The sequence below is a fragment of the Antechinus flavipes genome, chromosome 1, assembly GCF_016432865.1.
Source record: "Antechinus flavipes isolate AdamAnt ecotype Samford, QLD, Australia chromosome 1, AdamAnt_v2, whole genome shotgun sequence".
NCBI lineage: Eukaryota > Metazoa > Chordata > Mammalia > Dasyuromorphia > Dasyuridae > Antechinus > Antechinus flavipes.
In genome coordinates, this window is record NC_067398.1 from 211,830,028 (window position 1) to 211,844,287 (window position 14,260).

Consider the following 14,260-nt stretch of genomic DNA (forward strand, 5'->3'; position numbering starts at 1 on the left):
AAAAATAAGAAACATACATTGTTTCCTAGATCTAGGACACTCAGAATCCAAAAGGAGGTTTAAAAAAAACCAATAACACATGAACTGATGCTTACTGACCCTGAACTCACTCACACACTTCCTTGATCTTCTCCCTCATCTCCCCAAACTCCCCCACTTCCAGCAGTGTGTGTCTACAAGGACCTGGATCATGGGTAGAATCTTTCAAGAAAAATCAGTTCCGTACTTCATTCTCCCCTCTTTTTTCAGTGCCATGGAGACCCCAGCTTCAGGCTGCAGGATTTTATTCAGGAGGCAACAGATAACCAGCCCAGGAGATGGTACCTTTTTAGGAACAAAAGCTTACTTGAGAGGACAACTCATTGCAGCAGCAGCAAGGCAATCCTGATGACACTGTCACAAACAACCTGGTAGCACCAGTATAGTAGCCATCTGAAGTAGTGGTGAAAAGTGAGAGAACAAAGGAAGAAAACAGGTGGGAAAGGACACTGGGACAGTACAGTGTATGTATGTGCATGTGTGTATGTGATGAGGTGCAAATGATGAGGTAGTGGTCGTTAAGAGATATGAGAATTGGGATGGTGAATCCTCTCTGGTCAGGGGAAGTCCAATGCAAAAGAATTCGCAAACCCAAAAAGTCTGTATGGCAAAAGGGAATTTTATTGTTCACTAAGAAGCCAGCCTGTTAGGAAGACAGACTTCTTAGTGGGAAAAGATCCTGTCAGGGAAAAAACAAAGGTTAACACTGAGAAGAGAATATCTTCACAATGGGCAAAAGTCCTGGCAGGCAGTTTTGCCAAGAAGAGAGCTTCCTTGGCAAAGCAAAATCCTATTTCAGACTTTTGTAAAAATTTGGGGTTTAGAGTTGTCTTTTATTAGCAGTCTGAAGCTTGGGCTTCCATTCAAAATCGAATAGATACCTTCAGTGTTGTCAATGCCCTGGACTTAGATCTCCAATTGAAAAGAGATCACTTATCTTAGGAGTTTTGAGCCACTCAATAGGAATATCAGGCAGAGATCTCCAACTGAATAAAATTACTTAACTTGGAAGAGTGTTGGCTGGGAAAGGCATGCTTTTCCCAGGGGAGAACCTGAGACCCCGAATCTCCCTTCTTTTACAGATTAAAGGGGACACTGTTTCAGGGTTTACCCCTATCATGTCTCTGTCTCTGTCTCTGTGTCTCTGTGTCTCTATCTCTCTGTCTCTCTCTGTCTCTCTCTGTCTCTCTCTCTCTCTCTCTCTCTCTCTCTCTCTCTCTGTGTGTGTGTGTGTGTGTGTGTGTGTGTATTAAGTGGTATGATACCATACCCCATTCTACTAAGCATTAGGAAAGATACCAGAATCTAACTGGAACCAATGCTGATCATCCAAAAGTTACTTAGAGCAAAGACCTAGGCTAGTGAATTATGAATTATTTAATATGGAAAGAAAATGAGATACTTTGAGATCCATCACCCCTAAAAGCCATCATCAGAGGAAACAAAGTTAGAAAAAGAATAGCAGAAAATCAGGAGAAAAATAGAGAATTTGAAATTACCAAAGATTTCAGAAGAAAACTTTAAAAATCTTGAAATAAGTAGAGAAATGAAAAGATAAAACATTAATAACAGAAGGAATTATGGCCTTCAGATCTAGTAAATGAATTCAGACATTTAAGAACAAATACTGATGAAAGAAAATAATTGAACTCTTGATCAGACAGAAGATCTTCTGAATTGTAAGGAGAACATGGAATCATAATATGCTGTTCCTATGACGTTCAAAAGAGGAAAGAGAATTATGAATGTAAAATGTATAGCCTTCACAGCAAAAATAAAAGGCAAAATAGAAAATTTGGAATCTGAGAAAGAACAGTAGACTAGGAATGAAAATATATAGAAGTGAAGGAGAATCTAGAAGAAGAAAAGTAAAAAGCCCCAATAACACTGAAAGAACATATGCTCACTATGCAAGCAAGACATAATAATCTTAAAAACAGAATGTTTAGAGACAATCTAAAGATAATAGGAAGAACTGAAAGGAATGCCAGAAACCATCTCTTCCAACTCTCTCGTTTTATTGTAGAAGCTAATACCCAAGTTAATGATGATATAATATATTAGAACAAAGGAAAAGAGAATAAAGATTATTAAGGAAAGTTTTAGATATCTGAAACAGAATAAAAAAAGATGGATTTACCCTATTTTCTCAGTAAAATATGGCAGTAGCATTTTTTTTTAACCTGAGCATAGGTGCCCATATTGTGATCAAGAGGACATTTCTAGCTGTGAAAGTAAATTAATGAGTTGCAAAGATTGGGAGCTTATGTGAGCCACAGTGACTCTACTATGGAAAATGGACAGTATGTCCACTATTGTGCTTCTTGAAAGAGAATGTAACCACAGACAGAAGTATAGGACCAATCTCTGAGCTAACTTGCCAGAACTTTGAGGGAGACAATGCAGAGTTGAGGTAAAAGGTAAAATGCCTATTCAGCCTTAAAAAACCATTTCATATTCTGATACTCTAAGTACTTAATTATTGGGAAAGTATAATAATAGTTATAAATTATTGTTGCTGTTTAAGTCTTTGTTTTTTTGTTTATGTGGATAAAATAAATAGCTGCCCCTATACTTGATTTACATTGTTCACCAAGAACCTCTTTACTTCTCCCTTTTGGAGAGATCTTAGAAATGAATTAAACCCAGGTTTTAATTATTTCCCCTTGGCTCTAAGATTAGGGTGTAAAAAGCAGATGATTTAAAGAAAAGTGATTTAAATCTTTGTGTATGTCGGGTGAGGGGGACTCCCCTAAGACTGAATATGGTTCAGAGTATCCTTTAATGGCATAAAGGAATGAATGAGAACTATAACATTCTATGGGCCCAGTAGCAGTTATATATTACTAAATTATTAGAAAATAAACCATTTTTTTTATTTAAGTGAGAAAATGAAATGAGAAAAAGGGAAATATTTTTCCATTGACATTATTTAAAGGAAGATTAATTATAAGTAATATTTAGTTTTATTACTTATGAAGAGCTGCTGTGATAAAACCAATTCAAATCTAAGTTTATGAAACTTTGTTTAGATTTGTTTTAAGAATGTTTTGTTATAAAAAGGATAAAGGCTCTTTCATAAATTCTGTAAAAGTTAAAGAGGGTTTGAAGCCATAGGAATGATATGCCTACCGGAGTCATAGATAAATTCCAATTAATCAGGTAGCCAGCAGTTATCTGAAATACCTATGGGGACTGTGGAGATTGAGAGAGATTTGATCCCAAGATAGGTTTATAGGGTGATTTAGAAAGGAGAATTGTAATGAAGTCTGGGAATAAGACCAGGTTTAGATTAAACTGTGATTAATAAGAGCTAAAGATTAGTGAGAAAAGTATAAAATGAATTTCTTTAATTTTTTTTTATTATCTTAGGATCATAAAATCTAAGAACTAGAAAGGAGGACTTTAGAACTCTAAGATATGAACATATATTCCAACTGTTAATTTGCACAGTGAAATTTTAGTTTAATTAAGCAACTTGATTAAGATCATCAAGATGGTAAATAGAAAATCTGAAACACTTTGCTCTTTAGACTCTTCATCTGTATTAATGTACTGTACATGGAGCTATGAATTGATGTGTCCATTCTGGAAAGCAATTTGGAACTGTGTCCCTCCAAAATGACTCAATTGTGAGTACCATTCAATATAGTGGCATACCACTACTTCATCTATGCTCAAAGAAATCAAAGAACAAATTATGCACAAATTATTTAAAGAAGCTCTTTTGTTTTGAAGTAGCAAATAAAGAGATGTCCTTTAATTGGGGAAAATTTCATGATCTATGAATGTAATGCAATACTATTACACCAGAATAAGTGATGAAATGGTTCATTTCAGTAAAGACCTGTATGAACTGATGCAAAATGCAATGAGCAGAACAAGAAAAAAATACACAATAAACAACAGTGGAAAAAAAAGCCAAAGAATTCTGATCAATGAAATGATCTGAACTATGATTCCAGTGTACCAATGAGGAAGCTTCTATTTATCTCCTAACAGAGAGGTATGAATTCAGATTGCAGAATGAGACATAATTTTTTTTAATGTGCCATCCTTTTGTACATATTTCCATATTTTTCATGTTATGCAAGCAAAATCAGACCAAAAGGGAAAAAAAAAACCACAAGAAAGAAAAAAGCAAACAAATAAACAAACAAAAAGAGGTGAAAATGCTATGTTTTGATCTACATTAAACATCCACAATTCTCTCTTTGGATGTAGATGACATTTTTCATCCCAAGTCTTTGGAACCATCTTGGATCACTATATTACTGAGGAGAACCAAATCCATCATAACTGATCATCATATAATCCTGCTGATACTGTGTATAATGTTCTTTTGGTTCTGTTCACTTTACTCAGCACCAAGTCATGTAAGTCTTTTCAGAATTTTCTGAAATCAGTCTGCTTGTCATTTCTTATAGAACAATAATATTCCATTACATTCATATACCATAGCTTATTCAGCTATTCTCCAATTGATGGGCATCCTCTTAATTTCCAGTTCCTTGCCTCAATAAAAAGAGCTGCTACTAACATTTTTTTCACAGGTTGGTCCTTTATCCTCTTTTTATCATGTCTTTGGGATATAGATCTAGTTGTGGCACTGCTGGATCCAAGGGTATGTACAGTTTTATAGCCCTTTGGGCTATAGTTCTGAATTGCTCTCCAGAGTGGTTGGATCATTGCAAAACTCCACCAACAATGTATTAGTGTCCTACTTTTCCTAACTCTCCCCCCGCAACATTTATCATTATCATTTTCTGTCATTTTAGCCAATCAAGGAATGAAGTGGTACCTCAGAGTTGTGAGACATAATTTTCAATAAAGCCAATATAAGAATTTGTTTTAACTTATTATGCATATTTGTTACAAGAGTTCTTTTTCTAACTTTTCTTTTCAATATTGAAGGAAGATAACTAGGGATGGGGAAAAACTATTTTTGTTCATTGAAAAAATTACAAATGTATTTTAAAATATTTGATTTCATAATCAACTTTGTTGTTGTTTTTGTTTAGTCATTTTTAGTAGGGCCAGATTATTTGTGACCCCATTTGGGGTTTTCTTAGCAAAGATACTGAAGTGAGTTCTTCTTCAGCTCATTTTGCATATGAGAAAACTTGAGACAAACAAGGACTAAGTGACTTGTTCCCCAGTTAGATAGAGTAAGGTAAATAAATGTGTTTGAAAGGCAGAACTTATATTAGAACTAGCTCTTTATCATCCAATTTGCTATTCTTCTCACTTTACCACACTACTTCTATTCAAGAAGAAAAATGTACCCTGAATTTGCAAAATTAAACTGATGAAGTGGTGATGTTTGCATTTGCATTTATTAATAACTAAGTAAATTATGATGTCAAAAATCTCCACCTTCTCTTTTAGTGACACATCCAATCTATCTATAACAGTATTTTGTTTGGCTGAGGGAAGCGAGGTTAAATGATTTGCTCAGGGTCACACAGCTAGGAAGTGTTAAGTGTCTGAGGTCAGATTTGAACTCAGGTCCTCCTGACTTCAGGGCTGGTGCTCTATCTACTGCACCATCTGGCTGCCTCTATCTATAACAGTTTTGCACACACATAGCAATTATTTGGTACTGGCAGAAAAAGAAACATAACATTCTCTATGGGTCACATGTTTTATTAAACTGAGATATTCTGTACTCTCTTATTCTTATGGGTATTTCTTGTGACTAAATGCTTCCTATTAATAATTCTTTATCAAAATGATTCTGTTAATAAGGATTAGTGAAGGATGCTTTACCTATACTTGGATTGTAATTAGCAAAATCGTGCCAAAGTTCTAATAAAAATATATGTGGCTCTGAGATGTTTTCTGCAAAGAAGGTCTTGGGAAGAAATTAAACTTATAGTAATACTATATAATTACTACACATATATAGTAATTATACATTATATATGTTATATATATAATTACTATATATAATAATCCTTTTTCTTCTTTCTCCTCCTTTCTTCATTGATCATTCTTTAGATAAAACTCTTCCCCCATTTTGTTTCCTTGCTGGATTAGCATCTTCTCCACAGCATTGCTGTGGGATACAACTTCATTGCTGTATATAATAAAAGTAATAGAATACTCTGTCATTGCCTCTGTTCTTGAAGATACTAATTCAATCCCTCTTCCTCTTTCCCATAATATGCATGCATACACACACCCTCAGCAAGTACTCTCATCTCCTTTACCAAGAAGCTTTATCAGAGTGATCTTCCTTTATAATCTCCAAACTACATCTTTACTCTATTTCAGAATAGGTTGTCTTCCTTATCAAGGATAAATCTACTACATCCTTGATTCTTTCTCCTTTCTTCTACTGAATTTTGTGTGACCAATTAGCCTTTATCATTTTCCTAATTCCTGAAAAAAATTAGTAATTCCCCTTTTCTTAACGTCTACACCTCTGCATACACATATTTTCATGGTTTTTTTTTTTTTTTTTTTTTTTTTTTTTTTTTTTTTTTTTAAACCAGAAACACTAAAAACTTCTTCCACAAATTCTATTACCAATCTGGCTTCTCTTTTTTCCTGCTGAATTTCTAGACTTTGTAGTATAGCATTCTCTCTAGAGTTCTTCCCCTCAACTGGCTGGTTCCCTAGAGTTCAACTGACTACAACTAGTTTCAAAGCTTTGAGGTAACTTTGAGGGGCTGAGTTTCTAATGTTCTCAGTAAAGAGATGTTCCTTACAATATTCTCACTATATGTTTCCTAATAGCAATTAGACAGACTTAATTGACTTTTTAGCAAAATTATTTTAAAGAATGATATAGCTGTTGATCAAATATTTATTAGGTTTCTACTATGCGTTAAGCAGTGTACTTGGAACTGGAGAGACAAGAAAATCAAAAAATTCCTGCTTTCAAGGAGGTCCCATTGAAACAGGAAGACAATTACATACTAAAATATATTCAGCATAAATATAAAGTTAATATATGCAAACATTTACAAAGTTTGGGGGGGAGCACTAGAAAACAAAGTGATCAAGAAAAGCTTCCCATAAGAAGTGGTACTTATATCTCAAGTTAAAAGAAGCAAGAGAATCTATGAAGTAGAGTCAAAGAGAGAATATTGTCCAACATTTTTTTGAAAGATTTGGCTCCATATTTGTAAGACTTTAAAAGCTTGACAGACAAATTTATATTTTACTAGTTAGAAAGAAGTGACTGGAATTGATTAAGGGAATCAGTTGGTTAGATCTGAACTGAAGGAAAATTATTTTGGCAGCAGAGTTTTAGATGAACTGGAAAAGGCAAACACTTGAGATATGGAGACCAATGAGAAAGATGTAATACTCTACTCAAGAGTTAATGAAGGAAAGAATTAAAGCAAAGTTTCCTAAACTGTAGGTTGCAGCCCCATGTAAGGTCACGTTACTGAAGGCAGAGGTCCTGAAAAATTGAGCAACAGTAAAAGGTCTCAAATGTTCTGCCAAGATTTAAAACTTTATGTTAAAAATAACCAAAAAGATTCATCTAATTAGTATGCAAATTTGCTTTCATCTTTAATAACTGGTAAAATTATAAGTATGGCAAAGAATTGTTTTAGAATAAATTTATGATTTCTTATCAGAAAATGTTTAATTTGTATACTTATTTTATATACCTATATTTCTAGGGTCACAAAAATTTTTTCTCAGGCAAAAAGGTATAGTGAGTAGAAAAAAGTTTAAGAAGCCCTGAACAAAGGGAGGCATTGTGGGGATGAAGCAAGAAACCAGGTTTAGGATATTTTATGAATGGGAAAAAAAACAAGATTTGGCAACTATATGGATATGTGGGGCAGGGAAAATAAGGAATTTAGAATCATGCCAAGATTGTCAATGTAGAGGACAAGAAGAGTTTGGTTACTTTGGCAGAGATGGAGAAATGTGTAAGAAGAGAAAGTTTAGAAATAGCTAAATTCTGTACATGTTGAGTTTGAGCTGTCTCCAAGATACCCAGTTTGAAATGACCAATAGGAAATTGGTGAAGTAAGAAGTCTCTACATTTGGTTTTACCAGTAGAATCACTTGTTCTTTTGTTAACCTGTTACATATTTCATATTGAATCTCCTCATGTAAATTACTTTGTCTATATTTTTAATTTGTGTATATACAGGTTATAGCTCCTACCTTAAGGACAGTGATTTTATATGTCATTTTGTCTATATTTGTCTAGCACAGGGTTTGTCAAATGGCAGGTCCTTAGTAAAAGTTTGTTGGATTGAATTCCTTTATTTGATTGCTATAGGACAAGTGTTAAAGAGACAAAATCTAGGTCTAGGTAGTTGTTTGGGAAAAGTTTATTTTAATAACAATGAACACAGGAAATGCACATGGTTTCTCATGTGGATTATGTTAATATACTTAAGCATGCTTTGTTATTGCTAATTAATGTACTGTTAATGTTCTGCTTTACTGACATTACCCTCAGGGGCATTTAGGGATTACAAGTGCTCCTTAATTAACATTTTTTAGCACTGCTAAAGGAGGAAACAATGCTTTGTAAAGAATTAGTAATCATTTGAAACTTAAAGAGAGACTGACAAAAATAGGGACAGAGACAGAGGGAATGAGAAAGAGAAGGAGGGAGAAAAAGACGAAAGAAGGAAGGAAAGGAGGAAGAAAGGAAGGAAGGAAGGAAGGAAGAAAGGAAAGAGGGAAGGAAAGAAGAAAGGAAGGAAGGAAGAAAGGAAGGAAGAAAGGAAGGAAGGAAGGAAGAAAGGAAGGAAGGAAGGAAGGAAGGAAGGAAGGAAGGAAGGAAGGAAGGAAGGAAGGAAGGAAGGAAGGAAGGAAGAAACAAACACAACTTACTATAGAATTTTAGAGAAGTTGTAGAAAGGACTAAAAAGCTTGGCTGTCATGAAGTTCACATATCCCAAAGGCCCAAAAAACCCATCTTTAGAGATGACTCTCCTTCACTAAGTGGGTACTTAGGGACTTTGTTAATAGTAAACCAGATGCACCAGGCAGGATTAATAAGATCCATGAAGTTCCCAGATTTGATCTGCCTCAGGTCATGCCTTGGGATGTTTGGAAAAGGGAGAAATGACAATAACTTGTATTTATAACAGGGCTTTCAGGTTAATTGAGGCTTTCTTCACAATAAACTTGTGACATAGGGTATAGGAGTATTACTATAATTATTATTATTTCCATTTTACAGATAAGGAAACAAATTCTGAGAGGTCATGTCATGATCACAATTACATACATAAGTATAAAAATATATGTGTGTCTGTGTGTGTGTGTTGTGTGTGTGTGTGTGTGTGATAGGATTCGAAAGGCTCAAGTCTAATATGCTATCTATCAGTTTATCACTGGATTAGTAAAAAAAAGATCCAGTATATATGTGTGTAAATTTATAGTTATTCATGTATACATGTATCTGGAAATATATGTATATGTTGATGTAATCCCCTGTTCTGACATGTTCATACATATTTTGTGTACACACCTGTGTATATGACTAAATATATATAAACACATATGTACATATACATATACATATGTACGGGTGTAAATCTATAGGATTTAGAGGCATGAGTTTGACAAGAGAACCCCAAAACTCTCTAAAAATCCTTGAAGGAGAAAGTCTCCTTGAATTTTGGCCTCTGGCCTCAGGAAAAACAGCTTCATTCTGTTATGGAGGTGGGGCTGGTTGAGTCCTGAACTGGAGAATTCCAACCCCATTGAATTGGAGAAACACCCATTCAATTCTAAGATTTTCTATTCAATTCCAACTCAAATTCCACCCAATAACCCCCATCGGGAGCAGGCCTCTGCTTGTAGTCAATTTTAAACCCAATCCTTGCAGAGGACCTACTATGCCATATCAAGGAAACCCTCTCTCCCCTTGGCATAGCATCAAACCTCTGCCCGCTGAAATGATATTCTCTTTCAGCGTTGCCCTCTCTTCATCTCTTTCTCACCTATTTCCCTAATGAGACTTTATATCTCCCTGTCAGGATTTCTCTGCTAGAGACTTTACTTCTGTCAGGACTTGCCACTAAGAAATTCAGTCTTCCTATTCACGCATAGCAAAGGGTGACTTCCCAATGTCAATAATAAACTTCTTTTTGTCAGTCTAGCCTTTTGGGGCTCATAAATTCCTTTATGAAGGACCTCTGCACTGCCAGAAGAGTGTTCCCACAACTTCCTACCTTGCGCTGAATCCCAAGGGGATTTAGGGGAGCAACACCTCTTCATTTGGTTCCCTGAACCTTGATCTTGCCACTAATGTCATCATTTAACTTCCTGACCACCAAAAACCCTAATCTCATCATTTTGGTTCCTTGAATCTAATCTCATCAAGTTGTTCTTCTTTGTGTGTACTCTATCCATCCATGTTTCTTCTGTGTGTGAACTTTTCTATTCTACCTCTATATGGTAACTTTCTAGGTGTGTTCACTTTTCACAGTGATGATATACACATCTATGAAAGAGTGTGCCTTAGCTTATACCTACTTTTTTTTGATTGTGCTATTTCATTAGATGTTCTTGCTTTGAATTTATTGTGTCATATCCATTGTGTAATCCTGCCTTTACTGTCCCTGAGAGAAGGGAAGGAAAAAGGAGAAGATAGAAGGGGAGGGACTAGTCTGGTTGATTGATAAAAGCTAAAATACTCGTGGGGGCTCTCAAGCTATGGGTTTTGAATTGATGCAAACTCATGGCATATCTTGAATCTGGAATATCTTGCCTGAGCAGATCCATAGATAAGCTATAGGATATCTCCACAGGAAAAAAAAAAAGGGGGGGGGGGAATCAAATTATGTTAAGAAATAGTAGAATAAATTATGGTAGCTAAATGTGTTGTGCCATAGTTCCCTTTTATTGTCCTGATTCAGTTTCCCAAATTGTCCTGACTCAGTTTCCCTAAATTGTTCTGTCTCAGTTTTGCTGAATTGTTCTGTCTTAATCCCCTTAGTTGCAAACCACCCCGCCTCCAGTTCATTAAGATTGATATAACTCAGGGCTACTTACTTTAAGGTCATAAATTGTCAATGTGTAAACTCAAGATAAGGGGGAGTTCAGACTTCTTGGCTCCTAACTCCTCCTAAGTCATCAAGAATTTATGGTCCTACCCCCATCCTGTCATTGTTCTTCTTGATCCCAATTTATCAGAATGTCTAGTACCTCCCCCAACCCTGTCAGAACTGGATTGATAGTCTGTTCCCATTCTCAGTGCTCTGACTCTGTCCCTGCTTCATCTACCCCGGTAGCTAAACCTGTGTGTGTATATATATCCAGCACAATCTCTTCCTTTCAAATAAAATATTAAAAACCTCTAATCTCTTTCTTGCCTCAGTTTCTCTGGCATTACAAATGTAATATTAGGAATAAAGATGAAAAATTCAGAGGGATTTTGGGAAGAATCAAGAATGTGTATCTAGTAGAATAATATACAAGCTGATTTCAACTTAACAAATGCTATTATTTTGATTCTTCATGATCCCATTTGGGGTTTGCCATTTCCTTCTTCAGTTCATTTTACATATGAGAAGCTGAGACAAATAGGATTGAATAATTTATTCTATGAAAATAGAGATATCATTTGAAAAAGAGCAAATAAGATTACATACAAAGGATATAAGAAATCTATCTTGTAAAAGTTAAGGCCCACTAACTTGAAGGAATGGAATAGAGAATGGGAGTTGGACCTGAGAAAACTCAGTGTTGAAATCTCCTTCTTTAATGTTGCTCAGCAGTTCACCTATAATTTACAACCTTAGAGGACTGACTTGGACACTGATAGTTAAGAGGTAAATAAGCCCAACCAAGGAACATGTAGCTAGTATGTGTCACAGGAAGTACTTGAATTCATGATTTCCTAACTCCAAGGCCAGTCTTGGAGCCACTAAGCTTTCTTCTTTCTTTTAACAAATGGTAAATTACAAAGGAAAATCATCTGTGTCATCCTTTTGTATTGGTTTACTTAATTTTTCATTTTTGGCACATATGTTTATGCTTATATTCTATGTTAAAATGAAATTTATCAATTTTTTAAAAAAAGGAATTGGGGAAAGCCTTTTGTTGGAGGAACATTATATTTAAATGTTACCTCAGGACCCTGGAGACTCACTCATTGAATTCCTAAATTGATAGTTCCAGCAGTTCACAAGTGTAGCAGTATCTCTGAAGTTTCCATAATGTACTGGGAAAATTAGGAAGGCGAAGGACAAAGTAGGATGAAAAAATGGCTAATGAGTTCAGGAATTTTCTCTGGTTGATCCCTTTGTCCTGAAGAGTTTACAAGTTTCTCTTTAGACATTGATTCAAATAGCACTGTTTCAGCCTAGGGAAATTTCACTATCTTGCTAATGCCCACTACAGGATCTAATGTAGTAAATCCCAGCCAACTTGAGGGACTATTGTCTTCTTTGGCAGGAACATTGGCAGCAGATTTCTTAGCACTGTAATTTCTTTGGTAAGTGTCAGGACTACCTAGAAATCAAGATGAAGAATGACCACACCTTTTGTGGTCACTCAAGTCAATCTGACAATCAGTTTGTATTAAGCACTTATAATGTTATAGGCTCTGTGGTGGGTCCTAAAGATGCAAAGAAAGGAAAAAAAAATCTTTCTCTGAGCTGGACATGGGGGAGAAGATAATTCCGAATGAGCAAGGCAAGAGTCTGGAGAGAATTATAACCTACCTATTCTTGTAGTTTCCAGGAAAGTTTATAGAGAAAGTCATGGAATGAACTTGAAACTAAAAGAAATTTAAACTAAACATTTAAAAATCAGGGCTCCTTGAAAAGAGATAGAGAGGGATTATAAAAAGAGAAGTAGGCAGCTAGGAGGTATAGTAGATAGAGTGCTGAACCTGGAGTTAGGAAGAGTCATCTCCCTGTGTTCAAACCTGGCCTCAGACATCTCCAGGCTGTGTGACCCTGGGCAAGTCACTTTACCATGTTGCCTCAGTTTCCACATTTGTAAAATAAGCAGGAGAAGGAAATGACAAATAACTCCAGTATCTTTGCAAAAAGATCCCAAATAAGGTCATTAAAAGTCAGACATAGATGAATAACAACAAAGAGAAAGTGAATCTTCAATAATGTAGCTGCTAAGAAAATAGGTAAGTAATCCACTTAAGGATTCATATTGTCCTTAGATTTTTGTTTTAGTTTTTTTCTTGCTTAAATTATTAAATAGAGGAACTGGTCTTTGATCAATCCTTTCTCCCCACTCCCTTCATAAAGCTTGAAGCTCATTATGTAATCACAAAGTGTTAATGTGATGTTAAACTAACTATAAAAATGCAACCACCCGTAACTCAGCTTACTGAGTGAAAAATAAAAAACAACAAATTAGCCACATCCCTGGGGATTTTAAATAGTTGAAGCCTATATGATTTTTCTAAGCCATTCTAAGATATTAAGAAGCTGAAGATGCTTATGGAAAAGATGGGGGTGGGGGGGGAATGAAAATTGTTCTCTCTTCTACCATCTCTATTAGAAATGCAGCTTCATATTTTTTTCTTTTTCTAAAATTTATTTACTAGTTTTCAACATTTACTTTTATAAAATTCCTTTCCTTCTCTTCCCCTTTTCCAAGATGGCAATAAATCTGATATAGATTATACATGTGCCATCATATTAAAAACATTTCTGCATTCAGAAATGCAGCTTTGAAGGGAAGATGCTATTTCACTTGGAAACATTGCATCCGGACATCCACATTCTAGATAGATGGGAGAAGCAATCATTAAAAGGAGGAAGTAATTTTAAGGAGCAGCACTGATGGCCAAAAAGAAGAAAGTCAGTTATGAACAGGAAATGACTCTCAGAACATAGCTAATTTATCAGTCAGCAGAAAAGCTTTAGCCAAGCAAAACTGTGCATGGATTCTCTGAAGACAGTAAGGATTTCCAGGTACTGTAGTACTGGGAGTATTGATTTTTTTTTTTTAATGTGTCTGACCTTTGCCAAAGACATATCTTAGAGGTGTTTGCCTCATTACCTTTCCACTTTCAGTCTGAGTCCCCCTTTTCCATGGACAATGAATGTGTGTATCTCAAGCTTATATGAGGAATATTTTGCAGCTACTGTTTTTACTATGCCACCTTACTAAATGACTTTGCTAAGAGTTAATTGTGTCTATGACTGTTAAAGGAAGCACACCAGTAGGGACTCTATAATTTTAGGCTTACAGGCTATATAGTCTGGGCACTCAACCCTTAAATTTGAATGTCAGTATGGAAAGAATTACAGAA